The 18971-nt window shown below is 38.1% G+C and overlaps 1 long non-coding RNA gene across 1 annotated transcript; it reads left to right on the top strand.

Moving 5' to 3' along the window:
• Nucleotides 1–237: 237 nt before the first annotated feature.
• On the top strand, nt 238–2335 carry LOC114015708 (uncharacterized). The gene is made up of 3 exons (XR_003559777.2): nt 238–525; nt 1557–1682; nt 2214–2335. It is a non-coding gene; the product is annotated as an uncharacterized LOC114015708 (long non-coding RNA).
• The last annotated feature ends 16636 nt before the right edge of the window (nt 2336–18971 follow it).

The following is an 18971-nucleotide window of genomic DNA, read 5'->3' as shown; positions in this document are numbered from 1 at the left end:
TAGAATCTGCTCATGCATCCAGCATAAAACTTACTCATGTTTTGATGTGTTAATTTTCAGCAATATTAGCAAGCTAATCTAGTCCACCACAGACTCCAACAACTCCTCAGTGTGTCAAAGGAAAAAATGTCTCATGGGGAATTATCGCCAAGGATGAACTGGGGGAGTAAACAGTCTTTTTGGTGACACAGTAGTCCAAATTCAGTTCAACCCAATAGTGAAACCGGGGACCTGAATCTGTGTTTGTCCATTTCTTCTTTAACTTCCACCAACAATATCATCTCTGTAGACTTATCACCCTCACATACCTTTTTGGAACTGCAGCTTTGGTGATTACTGGGTGGTGACAGGTCCTCCCCAGTTAAATCCATGCAGCTCTGCTCTTAAAGTTTGGAACACCAGCAATGAAATGGTTTTATAGAAGTGTGTAGAATGTGCCAGTGAAGACCAGATGGATAAAAACCAAAGTGGACTTCTTATATTCTCTTGCGGTTTCATCTCAATACTTTATGACTCAAGTCTGAGGTAAGATTAAAACTCCCTCTGATCAGATCTTATTAAGTATAGTTCACCTATATTAAGTATAATAATCCTGCATCTCTGTCAATTTGTGAGAAAAAAATGCATTTTATTCCAGTACTTAACCCTAAATTGATCACCCACATTTGTCCATGCTGTTAAATCTCTATCAAGGAAAATAAGTCTCCCTTTTCTTTTCTGTGTCTAGCAGCAGCTTTACAGATGTAGAAGCGTGTGGATAAGAACAAATGCAGATTAAGGGAGTTCAGTACAAATTTAGGCATAGATATTTACCTCTTCCTGTTGTCCAGCTGGAAACACTAAACAGATAAATTTGACCATTTTTAATTTTTATACAAAGTAATTAGTTCACTGACATTTATTTGCCACAATATGGGTGCATATGTAACAAAGGGTTTATTACAGAATTCCATCCATTGCTGAGGAACTCCTTTACCTTGTTTCCACACTGATTGTAAGAAGACATTTCAAACATGTGAGCTATCTCTAATTTTGCCAATTGGATTTCTTCTCAGAGGCAAGAAATTCCGGTTCCTCTGCCTTGTTAACAGGACCTACCAATTTGCTATAAACTGAAAAATTGCTAGATTGACAATTAAAGAATTGCCAATCTAACAGTCAGTTGCTGGCTGCTCCATCATTAGTTATCCACCTACTTGGTGAAGGGCATTTTATACAGTTCAGCGATCTCTCACTGGAACATGGGCTAAACTCCACACATGATGAAAACCTTCAACTTTACACTAGTTTCTCAACACAGCTACTTGCTGGTATAATCCAGCACTTTTTCCATTTCATTGGTATAATACCCTGTGATGCTGTGACATTGCTTACATATGTCTCAGAGCACCTTTACCACTGTTCTTGGTGGTGCAGTGAAAGTAATCCTTTAATCAATTTAACAGCTATGTTGCCAGTAAGCATGTGCAACATTATTGCAGCAATTAGAAAATAATGACTGTGCATTTGTGTTGGGTGGGTAATTTTCTACTCATTTAAATAATTTTTATATTTAGAATAAGGTGAAACTTCTTTAGAAATTCAGCAGTTTCTTGATTTAAGGGACATCTAGCCTGAAAAACATCCTCTGTCTGCTTTAAAGAACAGCTACGTCCATCATTGCAAGTACATCTTTGCTATGAGTAAGTATTACATAAACCTAAAATATTTAAGGAAAAATTAGTGAAAAGTAAAACCAGTTTTCCTGCCTTAAGCACCATTATTGGAGCATTTAGACACGCACATTCTACTCACACTTTAAAACAGAACTTATTTTTAAGAAAGGCAAGCCATTGATATAGTTGACCTCCAATATTTTCTTTAACAATCTGTACATAAATATGAGTAAAATAACAAAAAATAAATACAATAAAATGAATTAGTATTTTGGGGTTTATTTTCCAGACATTTGTGATATTCCTTGGAGGCAGAGAGTGGTAAAAGACTGCTACTCCTAAAATCTGAGAGTGTGGGACAGACACTGTGTGTAGCTTCCTATTCACAGAATTGTGATTGAAGCATGCAGCTGATTGAATACGAGTAATTAATGAAATACTTACATTATAACCTGTCATCTACATTATGGATGCATGAAATCTGTACATAAAGGGGTAATTAATTGCTCAGACTAATGCAAAAAAACCCTGATTATCCATTTTGCACATGTAAAACAGACCACCAGATATGCTATAGAACAGATGGAGAAGCAGAAGTCGCAGAGATGTCTTGCAGTTAGTAAAATTTTGGGGATTTCTCCATGAAGTTTTCTGGAATAAAGCATTCTCCTTGACTTAAACCTTGGCTCAAACATTTTCCTTGGCCCAGAGGAAGTACTTTTTGTTAAACAAAAGATGAAATGGCTGCATAAAGAAAGATCAGATTACAAGGAGAAAGTAAGCATGTTCTCCATCCTTACAGTCAGTGGTGAGTCTGCCTAATGAGTAGAAAGTGCCTAAACGAGGGTAACTAGGTCATTTGAGACTCTCTAGGGTGTCCTAGACAGCTGCATGGGGCTGACATATATTACACAAAACTAGAGCTTATTTACATGGTTTGGGGCCAAGGAGGATCCTCTTAGGTACTAAAAACACACTAGATGCCTGTGTTTAAGTATCTGAATCCTTCTCCAGACTTTCTTTCCTCTGTATTACAAAGTAAGTTCCTGTACATCAGAATATTTCAGCTGGCTACTTCAGTGCTTTCTAAAATGTATCATCTGCCCCCAAATCCTACTCACCAGGTAAACAGAGGACAGTAACAGCATCACCTTTCACGTAGTTTGTCTTTTCATTTTTCAGATGTTCTGTAAACAGTGCAAAGCCTAAAAATCTGTCTGTAGATGAAAAAAAACCCAAACAAACCCACTAAAAAAAACCAAACCAAACACAACCCCCCACAAACCTATCTAATAGCCAGTAATATAGCTGTGTCTGCCATTAGCAATTATTTACTTTACAAAAAGGAAAAAAAACCCCTATACTGAAAGTTGTGTTAGGCTGAGTTCTAATGATGCCTCTCTTCAAATGAAAAGTGAATCTTCTTCCTAGGGCACATGTATGGGGTCTGGCTGAGCCCCACAGCAGCCCCCACAGCGCTGTGCTTGTAATGGTAGTGAGAAAGGTGGTGATAACACACCAGGGGTTTGGCTGCTGCTGAGCAGGGCTCGCACAGCACCCAGGCTCTCTCTGCAACATTCCCTCCTGCACCACCAGCAGGCTGGGGGTGGGAAGGTCTTGGGAGGGGACATAGCCAGGACAGATGACCCAAAGTGCCGAAGTGACCAGGGGGATATTCCATACCATATGATGTCTGCTCAGACATAAAAGCTAAGCGAAAAGAGAAGGAAGGGGGGGCATTCGTTATTTACAACATTTGCCTTCTGGAGCAACTGCTACATGTACTGAAGACCTACTTCCTGGGAAGTGGCCCAACATTGCCTGCTGATTGGAAGTAGAGAATAAAATCTTTTGTTTTCCTTTGCTTCACTCATGTGGCTTTTGCTATTGCTTCATTAAACTGCCTTTGTCTGGGTTCACTGTTTGGTTTTTCTTTTTTCTTTGATCTTATTTTCTTCCCTGTCCTGTTCTGCTGAGGAGGGAAGGACAGAGGAGCTTGGTGGGCATCCAGCCAAGGTAAGCCACCACACCACACCTTCCAGAATTTCATGCACCATATTTCAAAAACGGTATATAGAAAAGATAGCAAATACTTAAAAGATATATGAAGACCTGCCGGGTCTTTAGTCTCTTTAGGCAGTGTTCAAGCTGAAGGAGAGCAAACCGTCATCCTATCCTATGCTATCCTATGCTATCCTATGCTATCCTATCCTATGCTATCCTATGCTATCCTATGCTATCCTATGCTATCCTATCCTATGCTATCCTATGCTATCCTATGCTATCCTATCCTATCCTATCCTATCCCATCCCATCCCATCCCATCCCATCCCATCCAGGCAGTGTGATAACACAGGGTTGAGAAATGGCCAGACTAGCAGACCCTACCCCACACTGAGATTAAAAATACAGTGTGGCCCTGATAAGTCTCTCAGAGAGACCTTCTAAGGTTTAGCCCAAAGCAACACTACGGTGAGTGATCTACTACCTTCTCCTGGCATTGAGTGACTGTGCTAGCTGAGACTGGTGCTAAAACCACAGCACTCAGTACCACACTCCTTCATGCAGCTAGGGTAAACCACCAAATTGCATGTTATCTCACAGAGTGTGAGAAGTCGTTGAGAATCACTGCGTGATGCACAGGATCAGTTTCTTTCGTGCTTTTTTCCAAGAATTAAAAAAAAAAGAGGTGATATCTGCCCTGTGCCAGTGCGAACTCTGCTCTGGCACGCTTTCTGTATTCAGGAATCTTGTATAATTTTACACTGTGGAAATGAATATGTCCCCAATGTTTTACCCTAACAGTACTTCTAACAGGTAAGAAATCCACTGTTTCATACAAAAGAGAGATCACTTCCTCAGTTTAGCTAAAGTGTTTCACATTTCTATCACCACTTTTCAGAAATAAACTGAAAAGAATCTTATGTGCTTTCTGGTTTTGGTCTGCCCTTCAGCCACTTTCTCTCTTATTTCAGTGATTTACAGTGAAAGATTGACACACACCAGCTAAAAAGTCAAATTATTGAATTGTTGACCCTATTCACAGTGCATGGAATCTAATGCAGCAGTCTGCAAGACATTTAGTGGTTTACCATGCATGGAAAACAGACACTGAATTAACACAAAGTGTGCCTGAATACAATACAGGATCTAGCTGTCTTGAGATCACCTTAGTTAGCTGTAGCCTAAATCTCCTTCGGTTACCTTGGTTGTCTGCCTATAAACACTCTTTGCTTTTTTGAAGCATGGACTGACTCAGTCCTGTTTATATATAAACAGAAAGGAAGATTTTGGCTTCCCTACAGCTCCATGGCCTGCTTCTGATGCTATTCATTGTGGAATAGCATTAGTCTCACAGAAATAATGGAGCTAGGCAGAAATAGATTACTAAACTAAAAGAACTATAATGTGCATTATCATTTAAGTGGAGAAACATGTTAGAGTATTCAATTTCAATAGATTTCTCTTGTTGGCTAGATCGTGTCATGATTTCAGTTTGTTCACATGCCTTGCAATGAAAGGCCTGTGTTGTTTGTATCATCTGCTCTAATGAACAGGAGTTGAAAGAGGTCGTGTCCATATTCACTTCCTTGCTGTGTTCTGGGATTATGAAATAAAGGTAGCATGACCTTAGGAAAGACCTTTCTGTAAGAGTGAATTATTGCTTGAAAGCTCTTTAGGACAAAGGGGTTTATTTTCCACAACTTGCAATTTCTGTTCACAGATGCCTGAACATGTTCACATTTCTCATTCTCTAAAATGCAGTGTTAGGTGGTGTGCTATATACAGTTCAGATTCATGCACTGCTCTTAATGGCTCATTTCATTAAGAAAATTCTTTGGAAAAAAAAGGGGTGAAATTGTCAAGTGTCATGTGTAGGCCAATGGGTTGCTTGTACGCCTCTGAACTAATACAAGGACTGTCTCCTACCATTTGTTAAGCACCTTGCACAATAGGCGCCAGACTCCAATCAAGACCATATTAAGAGGGCCTCAGACATACAGCACAGTGCATTTTGCTTTCCATTCTCACACATTCTTTTTTCCTGATGTCCAAGCAAGTTTACATTGCTGGAACAAGTACCGGAATTGGTAATAGTGTCTGGCTGTATCAACGCTTGGAGCAGAGAGGGCTGGGGATTGTGTCTGATTACAACCACCTTATAAGGCCAAATTGTTTCTTAGGGCAGTGATATTGGTCTAATACTTATGGACAAAGGAGTTGATTTGTTCCTTTTTGATGTTCATGCATATAAATGACATTTAAGCTAGCTGTGTCTCTGGCTGCTCTGTTGGTTTTCCAAGACACCATGTTGACCTTACTGATTTTCAGAGCCACAAGACCGGTTTCTAAGTAAAGTGATGGCAGCAGAGAAAGAGCAATGTAAAGATGTTTAAACATTTTAAAATACTTTTAATTTGAGAAGGAGTTTATCACGGATCAATAATGAAGGTCACATCTGGTCTTAAGGGACAAATGAACTTTCCAGTTTTGTATAAAATTTTCAGTGTTTCTTATTTGTTGAAAGAAAAATGCTTACCTTTACAGTGAGGAGTATATTTTTTGAGAATTTCAAGAGAGTTTAAATTACTATCTACTAGAATTCTCTTACAGCTCAACATGAGTACCTTCTTTGACATGTTAAATATCTGTCATCCATTACCGTCAACATGAACCATGTACATACATAGAGGGTCAAATTCTAGGAATCTTATTCATGCTATTAAACACTGATTCCCTGATTCACCAATGTACATCTCTGCAGTGAATGAACAAAAGGCTGGACTATAAACTCAGTAAAATGTTTCAAGGAGCGTATAGAAGTGCTGTCTTCTGTCATTTTTAACTTGTGGTCTAGAAAATAACTCCCAAAATAATACAACCCCCCCCAAACATATTCTACATATTCTTTGACGAGACCAAAAATCTCCAAGAACACGCAACACATTCCAGTAGTAGTTGGTGTCAAGCACAGAGTGAAAAATTTTTTAAGCCTACACTTATAAAAGCATGCACTTATGAATCTAAGAGTGAATTGATCTATTGCATAGATATACACAGGGTATTTATCTTAGCCCACACATAAAATATGTGAATTCATTAGAAAGAAATTAGTAGTTGGCTTAAGCATCACCCTTGCATTTTCTTTTGATGAATTCTGAGGGGGTAGGACCTCTAAGAATTGTAAAACTGAAATAAATGTAATCCTTTCTATAAAACTGTAGAGGAATGAAGCTGGGTTAATTAACAATATACAGCTGTGGGCTGGCTTCAGGGGCGGTGGGTTGGCTGATGTGGTTAAGGTGCAGCTGTGGCTGGTTCCTGCTAAGTGGTTAAATAGCTCTAAGGGGTATGGAAGAGGGGCAGCTGATGAAGAGAGACCTGGGGGAGGCAGAAGAGAGAGTGTGCATGCTCTAGATGGAGAAGAAGCAAGAAGCAGGGTGGGTTGGCCTGGAAGAGTATGAATAAATGGCACAGACAGTAGATGAACTGTTGAAACCTTGTGGGGGATTGATGGCTGTGCCAGGGCAAGGCGTGGGAGCTACTTACTGAAGTTAACCTGGTATGGGGTGGTAAAAGCCTTGTTACAGCCTACTAGTTTGTTTGTGCTGTGACATAAAACAACTTTTTTCTCAGAAATATGGATCCAATTTACAATTATTCTTATTGTGCAGATGTTTTGAGCATCTTTATTAACAAGAAAGTAAGATATGGCTAATGCAGTTTGGCAGTAATAGAGTTTCAAGGATTTGCACTGACAGAAATCAGAAAGCGTAGAAACCTGGCACAGTTTGGAGGTTTGATTTCACAGGGACTATATGTCCAACAGAAATGGTTGGAACTACTGGGTTGTGTTGTCTGAATTCACTATGTGATATGTAGCTCTGTCTGTAGCTTTTATGTGAAGGCAACTTGGGGAAAGTGCAAAAGGCATCATCAGTTTTGGAAGATGAATATGTGATAACACGTGCTGTTGTACTGGAGTTGTATAAAGCCTTACATGCAAAATGAAATGGAACAAAAGGGGAAAGAGCAATCTTCAATATAACTTGTGTGGGTATTGATAATGAGAACCAGTAAGCATTCCTAAGAAATTATTCTCAAAGTTACATGAAGACAACACTTACAAGAGTAAACAAATATTTGCAAAAATACAGGAAGCTGCAAGCAAATGAAAAATATACTAAAAAAAAAACCAACCACAACACTACAGCAAGAAGAAAATAAGAACAATTTACACATATTTTATTTCATGAGATTTTTGTTTCTTACAGTTTTGTGACCTTATAGAGCATTCTAAATGCGTGTTTATGAACGGGATATTCTTATATTCATGTATAAGCATAAATATGTGCATATATAAGTCCTAGAGAAGGTTAAATCCTATAAGTCTTATAAAAGGCAACACCAAGAATAAGCAATCAGAGTAATATATATACATTAATTTTTTTTCCCCAGATATTGAAAATCCCACTCTTTTTCTCTTCAGGTGCCTTCAGGAACTAGGACAGGATACTGTCCTGGCTTCAGCTGGAATTGAGCTAATTTTCTTCTTAGTAGTTAGTACAGTGCTGTGTTTTGGGTCTGATGTGAGAAAAATGTTGATAATGCACTGATGTTTTTAGTTGTTGCTGGGTGATATTTGTACTAAATCAAGGACGTTTTGGTTCCTTGGACCCTTCCAGCGAGCGGGCTGGAGGGCCATGGGAGATTGGGAGGGGACACAGCCAGGACAGGTGACCCAAACTAGGAAAAGAGGTGTTCCATGCCATATGGTGTCAGGTTGAGTATATAAATGGGGGGAAGAAGGAAGGGGGGGACATCTGGCGTTTATGGCATTTGTCTTCCTGAGTAACCCTTATGTGTGATGGAGCCCTGCTGGCCTGGAGATGGCTGAGCACCTGCCTGCCCATGGGAGGCGGTGAATGAGTTCCTTGTTTTGCTTTGCTTCTGCGTGTGGCTCTTGCTTTACCTGTTAAATTGTTCTTGTCTCAACCCTTGAGTTTTACATTCCTTTCTGATTCTCCTCCTCATCACTCTGGGTGAGGGGGGAGTGAGCAAGCAGCTGTGTGGTGCTTGGTTGCCAGCCAGGGTTAAACCATGACAGATATGTTGGGGAAGTTGGGAAACAGGGAGAGAGTAAGTGAAAAGGAATGACAGAGTTAATTGCAACAAGTGGAAAAAAAAAAAAAAAAACATATTAGAAGTAGGAAAGATTTTAATAGGAGATACAAAAATATAGAGAAAAATCTCAGAGAGGAATTTTCCCCTTCCCTGAGTCTACAGGCATTGCCAGATCCATTTTTTTCCTAAAACTTTGTTGTCAGATCATAGTAGCAGTATGAGCATAGTTCAAGCCTCGAAGTATTACTTCTGGCTTGTATTCACCTCGCTCAGAACAGAACCCCAACTTGCCCAGCTCCATGTTTCATGGAGGGTGCCACATTACTACATATGCAGGCTACTGCTCTTCTAAAGACCAGCAGAGATACATGGATTGCATCCCATAATGTATAATTGCCATCTCATTACAACAGGCCTTACTATGAATTCTGCACAGAATTTTCACACGTATCTGGCCTCAGAATAATTACTAGCAATTAGAATCATGGAATCATTTAGGTTGGAAAATACCTTTAAGATTGTCAAGTCCAACTGTAAAACTGACACTAAGTCCACCACTAAACCATGTTCCTAAGAGCCACATCTACATGTCTTTTAAATACCTCTGGGGATAGTGACTTCCCTAGGCAGCCTGTTCCAATGCCTGACAACCTTTAAGTGAAGACATTTTTCCTAATATCCAATCTGAACTTCCCCTGGTACAGCTTGAGGCCATTGCCTCCTGTTCTATTGCTTGTTACTTGGGGGAAGAGACCAACACTCATCTTGCTACAGCCTCCTGTCAGCGAGTTATAGAGAGCAATAAAATCCCCCCTCAAGTTTCCTTTTCTCCAGACTAAACATCCCTAGTTCCCTCATCCATTTCTCATAAGACTTGTGCTCTAGACCCTTCACCAGCTTTGTTGCCCTTCTCTGGACATGCTCCAGCACCTCAATGTCTTTCTTATAGTGAGGGGCCCAAAAGTGCACAGAATAGTCAAGATGTGGCCTCCCCAGTGCCAGTTACAGGGGGACAATCACTTCTAGTCCTGCTGGCCATGCTGTTTGAGATAGAAGCCTGAATGCTGTTGGCCGCCTTGGCCACCTGGGCCCACTGCTTGCTCATGTTCAGCCAGTTGTCAGCCAATGCCTCCAGGTCTTGTTTTTTTTGGCCAGGCAGCTTTCCAGCCACTCTGCCCCAAGCCTGTAGCGCTGCGTTGGGTTGTTGTGACCCAAGCGCAGGACCCGGCACTGAGCCTTGTTGAACCTCATACAACTGGCCCTGGCCTATCAATCAGGTCCCTTTGCAGAGCTTTCTACCCTCAAGCAGATCAGAAAACAGGAGGAAAAAACCCTCAGTCTCCTTACCTCATAATTTGTCTTAATCGGTGAGACACTGGAGATAATTAGAACCACACTATGAGAGAAGTATTGGAATGTGAGCCAGTATTGAGTCCATTCAGAGGATGGACTCATTCCATTCCACCTGTGTGGAGCATCAGGTGAAATCTTAGATTCGTTTATAGGCCCATGCACCTTGCAGCATGCAGTTTGAATATTCTGGGTTGCAGTAGATCTTTTATATTTTTATTTTTATTATATTTATATTTGTGCATATATGGCCAGCACATACGCAGGAAGTCCATCATGCTCTGAATATGCATGTGTTGGCCATGGGACTAGAAGTACACTGAGTAGATAGAGGTAAGCAAGGGCACAAGCTTCCTTTCGTGCTGCCCTCTTCACTCTGCACATCTGGAGCAGACGGCCAAAGGAAAAGTCTCTTTTAAAGTTTAAGCACAAATCTACAAGTAATGTAATATTTTTTTTTCAATTTATAGGATCTGTCTGTTATAGCAGATCAAGCCATTCTATTTTTCTATATTATACTAAAGAACAGAATTATATGACTGCAAACATTTCCAAAATATTCTGCAGCGGGTCAATTTCTTTTAATATTTAAGTAACAGTCCAACTATTGAAAGCCTGGACATTCTAGGTTTCATTTATTTCAAAATATTTGACTTTACAGATTCCTAAAAACTTTCCTGTTATCTAAGTGTTTGATTTGTGATACTAATCCAGGATTTAGCTGGTTTCAAAATTATGGACAGATTTTAGATTGTTATTGTTATATGATGCCTTATTTCATTCATTTACAGATACAAGTTAAAGTATAGCATACAGTGTACACATTCATAAATAGCATTATTTTTCTGATTTACCTGATCATGTTCTAAACCTTCAGGACACAGGATATCAAGTTGACTAATTTTACTTCAAGGTAATGGGGAGAAATCCAAACAGAACCCTATGTTTTGGTATTTCCTTATCACTACATTCCTGCACCAATGTGAAAGAGTTTTTATTACAATTTCCAAACATTTTTTTTTTTCCTATACCTTTGTACTGTACTACTGTTGTCATAAAGATTGTCCAAAACCAAAATGAAAATCTGGATTTCAAGAATGAACCATTTCTTTACTGAAAGAGAAAGGAGTTGGTATGAGCAAAAGAAATGGTATCCTGCTCTTAGTCATTATCACTCAGAGTTGATGCACAACATAACCACTTTCTATTTTCTTCATGTTTCATTTTGATCTAAACATATGAAGTCTCTCATGTGTTTTCTCACTGCTTCCAATTACTTGATCTCCTCAAAAGGGAACATTTCTTCAGCTGACAAGCTACATACTAACACTGTAAGAGGTTAGTGTCTAAAGCTTACTTCTATAAATCAGATGCCGCTATCTACAGATAATCCTTTTAGTGAGACTCCCAGTATTCATCCATGGCCTTAACACAAGCCAGAACATTAAGCTTATAAGATACTAACGGAAGTATACCAATTTCTTATTTTTTTCCACACCACTTACTAGCTCTTTAACTGTAGTGCAAATACTCTGCATAGCAACTGAAGCTTCGAGATGGGTATAAAGATAATCTCAGATATCCTGGAAGTTAATAGACTTTTGGTTTATGCAGACATATTGCTGCAAACTAAAAAAGATGGGTACAGTACAGACAGTAAAAGCTATGCCGAAGAGAGAGGGGAACTATTATCAAGTCCAACTGTTCAAAAAGTCATTAGTATGGCTCTGAGGAATGACAAAATTGTATTAAAAATTCCAAGATTCCAATGGTATATTCTTTTTTATTTGATTTCTGATTCCTGAAGTATTCAAGGTGGTTTATAAGATCTCGCTTCCCCCCACCCCACCCATCCCAACCCCTCACTAACTTTTCCTTCTTTAATTTAATTGCTATTTCTAATAAGAAAGCTTACATATTTCCTGTGATGGAGTTTTAATTAAAATACAATAGGTTTTGAAACACAGTCTGGAGCACTGTCAGCACCATAACACCAAACCATGGAGAGGTTTTTGGGTGGACTTGCTATCTGAGGTGATCCTGGGACAATGAGAACAGACACTGAGGTGCCTCCTTCTGTCCAGGTAAGCAGCTCAAGCTTGCTTAAGCAAGAAAAATAGGAAGAATTAAGAGAAGCTGATTTTCATCTATCAAAACAGTTATTCTTTTAAGCATGAACACAAAGTTCTGGATGAGCCTGATAGGAAGGAAAAAGTATTTCTACCTACACTGTAAAGATCTCTTTAGGGTTCTGCAAGATTTCAGTATAGGGAAACAAAGCCCAGTCTGTATGGAATAACTTTCAATTTTCTTAGATTAAGATTCTTCCTTCTATACTTTTAATTATCTGCCTTTTTTTAATTTGGCATTCATGGTATTTTGAGGAATTTATGGTAGGGGACCACCTGCCAGAGTATCTCATACAGTGAACAGTTTTGAACCTATCATGACCACCAATTACAAAACAAAAAAACCCTCAACAACATAAAAATAATAAAAAAAAATTGCCATGGTAGGGAAGCAAGAGATTTGGAACTGGAAGAAAGGATCTTTTCCTGGAAGATATGAACCATGGGACATGAGAAGCATGTACAAACTACACAGTCATGGACACAATGTAGAGGCAAAGGCTAGATGTTACTCATTCATCCTCATAATTTCCTCTGGTTTCCCTAAGAAATAAATTTAGGCACATAGATTAGAAAAGAGTTCCAGCATCTCCTAATAATGTCTCAGGATTTCGATGATGCAGGGACACATTGCAGGAGAGTCCAAATTGCATAACATTGATATGTGTTAAAATGTGACATTTAAAATCCACCATAAAACTACCTTAGACCAATTTACCAGTTTATGGATTCTTCAGACCCATGGAAGTATGGATTCATGATAACTAAAGCATCCATTCTCTCAATATGAGATGTAAAAATAATCTTTGAAAGTGTTTTTTTTAATTGTTCAAAAGTACCTTTTTCATTTTATTTAGCTATAACATGCAACATATATAAGTTTACCAACATTTACTTGAGAAAATTAGATAACTTTTTTTGTGGATTACAGTTCATGAATAATACATCCTTCTGAACGCATTCCAAAAAGTATTTATCTCATGCAATAAAAGAGCTTCTATTTATATTCCATATATTTTTATTTTGTATGTTGATTTCAGTATTTGATATCACCCATAGTCTCAGAAAAAGCAGAATATTTCACTGAAGAGTTCCTCTTCTTCAAGATCTTTGCTAGATTTTAGTTCCCACAAAAACAAATCTACAGAATTTTGGCTGATGATAATAAATAAAACTTTGCAATATCAGGTTACCATCATTGCTTGGTTTCTTTCAGAAATATTTTTTTCTATTCTGTTTAAACAGAGACAAGCTGTCTGCTTTGGAAATCTTTTTATTGACCTTAGCTACTTACAATATCCACAAACATCTGTTTCTAGTGTACCAGAACCATGTCTTCTTGCTTTACCAGTATGTATGTCTATCACAGGGTCAGCAGGCATAAGATCCTATCACAAAGAATTGGTATCGTTTACTAAACCATGAATTTAGAATTTATTACCTTTGTTTCCATGAATCCAAGTGTTTTAAGAAAACTGCAATGCACAATTCAAATTTCTAATGTAAAATCGGCATTATTCAGGTGTAGATTCACAGAAACTAAGATCACTTATAGAAATGCAACAGTGGCTCTTCCCCGTGAACAGGTTGTTCAGAAAAAAAATTACTGAGACGAAAATTGCTTCTCTGCAATGAAACAATTTGCTTCCTTCAGAGCACGGCTTTCTTAGGTTAATGAGAAAAGATATTTTTTTTTAATCTTTCTGCTCAAAATTAATCATAATCTAGTAAAGATTTCAAGAACTGAGATATTAATAAATTTTCCAAATACACTTTAAACTTGATCATCCCACTCTATTGTCATGCACAGCGTGGCAAATTATATTATATTGCTAGAAAACTCGTATGTATCATTACAATAACTATTATGAGTTATCTCTGTTAATGGTAGGTCTGGCCAAAGGCTATTCAACTTGCCAGTTCCCTAAGTTAAATTAAGCAAGAGCAAATGTAGCTTTTAGACCCAGGCACCACATCACTAGTAGCTAATTATGAAGGGATCAAAGCTCCTAAAGATACTGTATTTCGCATATACTTACATCTGAAGGTCTGTGTAACATCTCACACGATTTAGCTGAATGCCTTCATGAAACACCTGATTGCCTCTGCTGGGCAAAATGTTGGTGTGATCTCTTTTCACACAGCTACTTCTTACTCATGTCCAACCAATCAGATATAGGCATTGCCTAAAGATGAGTACACACTTGAACAGTTGTATAAATAACATTGAACTATTAAATTAGAGACTGCTAGTACATTATTTGCCATAGATGTACGTATGCCATACGTGAGTGATGAAGATGTGAAAAGAAGGAATCATGATTTCCTTAAACTACTTGAGTTGTAGATGTTCTCGGTATCAGGGAGTTGCAGTGCAGACTGAGGCATTAGAAGAACTATATTTTCACAAGCACTTGCATGCACATACACACACGACAGAACATCTAGAAAAGAAATGCTGCTGTACAGAAATGTGGTGCCTGCAAGCTGAATCACCTGAAGGTGCAAGAGATAAAATAGGATATATTGTCCCTGCCACACTCTTTTCCTTTGACATTATATATTGCGCCTCTGCAAGTGGGACCTCTTACAAAACAAGGATAAAAGCCTAGAATGTAGCTGCAGTATTGCATTGCTGTACTCTTGTGGGATTTGAAATCCAGCTGATTTTTTTTTTTTTTTCCAAAATATATAAGCAAAAAAAGAGGCATGCCTAGGAAGTATATAACCTTAAATTCATTACCCTTACACAATGACATACTTCCTCTAGGTCTACAGCAGAGACACCTGGAGGAACCATGATGAGGTACCAAAACACTGGAGTTAAAAAAGGTAAAATATTTTATGATCCTGGAAGTAGGAAACCAGCTGAAAGGAAGGAAGCAAAATGAGAAGTGTATTTTCTTCCACAAAAACAAAACAGCTGTGACAAACAGCTGCAGCACAAGTTAGTGTTGATTTTGTGGAGAGCTTCTTCAAAGAGATGTCAAAGAGCCTGTAAACCCAGGATCAGTCCAGCAATGAAAGGTGAACTGAGCATTGTGCATGAATGAAGGCAAAACTGATCTCAGCAGACAGAAGGAAATCTTCCTTGTTCCAAAATTAAATTGTTTTTTCTTGTCCTTTCTTCTGAGGACATGAAGAATAGGAGTCACATCTCTTATCATGTTCTCAATTTTTTTATTTTTGCTTTTTTAAAAAAATGTAGCCTGTTTTGAGGCATACAGTAGAGAAGGTACAGTGAAGTTAAAATTCAGCAAGAAACAAGATCCTGAAAACCTACAAATTGCATAACCAAGCAGACATTTGCAGCATTTTTGCTTTCTGATTAACAACCACCAACGGACACAACTAAGGAAAACACTTAAATCTGGTTCCTTTAGCTTCACTCTTGCAATAAGCATTACTGTCAATAAAACCAGAGAAGAGCAAATTGTATCTTCCTGATATTCAAGAATGAAAGCAAGTAACAAAAGACATACCATAAAACCATTATGCAAACTAAAAGTCTCAAAAGAACTACAAATGAAACTCCTAAAACACCACGTCAATCTCTATCTGCTGAGGTAAATCATCAGCCTCTTCCTACTAGAACCCCATTTGGAAGGGCTTGTTAAGTGACATCTTCAATTTCAGGAAGATGTGAAAACTAATATACAGTTTATATTATGGAACAGACCATCTGCTGTGAAAAGTTCCCATATCAAGAGAACAGAGGGACCAGTTCCCAATTAATTAGCTATTTTAGAAGAATTGGATATACTCTTTCCAAGATGGTTACAGTTGATAAGACAATCATCTGTCTGTCAAGCTGTGTCTGTTTGCCTGTTAGTCTAGCTAGAATATTGGAGAAAAGTCAGAGAGATGCTTATTGTTTATATCTATCTCCTCCCTTCTCCTCCCTCCACCAAATGAAAGCCATCCCAGGAACTGAATCATTGGACATAGTCATAACCATTTTTGTCCAAAGTTGTTTTGTTCTCTTGTTCATGGTAAATATACAAATGTCCCAGTGAAGGCATATCAAGGACAAAGGGTATTATGGGAGGAGTGGATTTCAGATGTTATTTATAGCAAGATTTTCTAATGTGGAGCTATAAATAGCAGCTCTTTACACAAGAGGTGAACGAACAATACAGATGTCTCAGTGTCCCCTGAAGGAGCTATTCTTTGCCTGAAGAAAAGCTCTGTTTGTACAAGGCACCATTTACAAGTCTATTGTGTTTTTTTATAGCTATGAAATAATGTTGTTTTTATCTCTTTCAGCTGAGCTGAGCTGCTGGCTTCCGTTTGGCAGCTTCACAAACAATCTGTGTGCAGTAAGCCATGCTTAGCAGGCCTCCGGAGTGGGCGACAGGAAAGATTGCACACCGAGACAGGGAGACAGCGTGGTTTCCTCATAAAACCAAACTTTGAAGCCCAGGATCATAGGGGATGCTAGCTAAAGGAGCGGCTATTTAAAAAGCCCAAGAGAGTGTCACAAAGAGTAGCAAAAATATGTGGGTTTAGCTCAATGCACTAAAAGGCCATGAAAGGTAATGTCAGCATTTATGACATGGGTGTGTCAAGAGATGCATTCCTTCATTCCTTTTTCTTTTTTTATTATAAAAAATAATGTTTGACACCTTATAATCCCCATGAACTGAAAGTAATCACCAAACTGAGAACATGGGAACACATAAAGAAAAGTGTCATTTCCCTACACAGCATATGATGAAGCAGCTTACTATAAAGCGTTCTGGAAGCTGTGTCTATAAAAGACCAAGCAGTAATTACAGTGCGAGCTACAGCCATTTCCGTAATAAAGTTGTAAAATCACATCCATGCTTTTGGTTAAGAAGATCAGCTTTGTCTCTAGGAAATGATCAGCTATAAATCCCTGAGAAATTAATTTACATAAGTCCTGATTTGACTAGCTACTTAGCAGTTCCAAACTCTACCAGAAAGTTTGCTAGTTTTTAAGAAATCTTTCCTTCTGCTTTTTTTGTTTTCACTTCCAAAAGGTCCCTGCAGCCAAATGGAAAGAGGTGTTGGTAACCTAAACTCTCTTTTTATCTCACACACACCCCTCCCCTCAAATTTTCCATGTTTTGTAACTTTATGTAGTGAGATAAAACAGAACCACAACTTAAGTGCTTTGAAAGTTGCATTGAAAAGATCTGGCAGGAATACACACCAGTTTATTTCCTGAAAAGCATGTTTCATTCCAAAACTGAGGTTTTTTAAGTAGTTGTGGGTTTTCTGGGGATGGGGCTTTTATGCTATTCTCACAAATTTCACTTCTAAAATAAGTATTACCACTAGGAAAATATTCATTAATCTGAATGATCTCTATAATGGTCTTCAAATTGTCTACATTTCAGGGGGTTTGGTCAGGATTGTTCAGGATAAACCTGGTGTGAAAATCTGGTATTATGAAATGAGTGGTCTTTATTTGCATGGGGAAAATCATTTGAATCCTTGGAATCTGCTAACAGGTGTTTGTTTTCTGCTCCAGCTCTTCTAGTTTCAGTCACTAAAATCAGAACAAAAATACTATCTTCAAAAATGTGACAGCACACACCTTACCTCTCCACAAATTTGTCACATAAGAGGAAGAGACATGACAGGCAGAACAGAGTTTCTTGAGAAGGCTCATTTATGACAAGAAAACAAAACTTTATAACCTTTTCTTTGATCAAGTACCTCCAACAAAATTTGACTATTGAATATTAGAGGAACTACTGATGGAAAAATAATTAGGCTAATATTTTTACTGGGAATTGCATCTAAAATTGTGACTTTGTCTTGACATTTAATAACAGACAAAAAAAAATATTAATTTGTTGAAGGAATGAAATCACCACAAATTATTCATGCACCTTTAGAAAAAGTGACATGCCACCAACTAGATTTTCTCCCTTTAACAAAACATGAAAATTAATATTCAGATAGAATAATGAATTGAGAATGAATGAATAGCAAAAGTTTTTTACTCTTAAACAGAATGAGAAATGTATATCCTCTCTAATCCATCATTCAGTTCATATCTTCAGAAAATGGAGGTGAAATGACAGCATAAGGCTATCAACAAATACATTTCAGGAATCATGTACAAAATAAAACCCCACCTCAGTGTGCTTCTTTACTTCTCAGTTCTATAATTTTATTTCTGGGATCATGGATCCCAGATGCTGCCAACATCCTCTGGAATGATCCCTGTTATAACCTTCTGCCTTCTGATTTGCTTTGAACTATAATTGAGAAAAATGTTCATTATAATGGAAATTATTTTTCTATTGATTAGACAGATCATGTTGATCTTCACATTTAATCAGACACTTCACAGCAGTAAAATAGATTTGTTACTATGCTACACTTCAGACCAATATAGAGTAGTCTGAGGTAAATGTTGTTTTGTTCTCTTTTTGTTAGATCAGCTTGTGCATGAGCAGATATTTTAAAGATTGTATAGTTGGTAGAAAATGCCCTCTACAATGTACTTTATTATGAGCTGTTGCATTCATTTCTTGCGATGGAGATTTTGGAATCAAGGCCAGCACCACATAAATTAAATAGTCTTTAGTGCATTATAAATTATTCTCTCCTAGTGAACATTTACTTTCCAAAAGCTGCAGTGGAAACTGTAGTCTTTTATTCAGCCCTATACTACAGGCCAACTCTGGTAGAAACAGCTGCAAGGGAGTTCCCTACAATTGCACTGCCAACAACT

The sequence above is a fragment of the Falco cherrug genome, chromosome 5, assembly GCF_023634085.1.
Source record: "Falco cherrug isolate bFalChe1 chromosome 5, bFalChe1.pri, whole genome shotgun sequence".
Classification (NCBI taxonomy): Eukaryota; Metazoa; Chordata; class Aves; order Falconiformes; family Falconidae; genus Falco; species Falco cherrug.
This window is presented reverse-complemented; position numbering and strand designations above follow the sequence as displayed.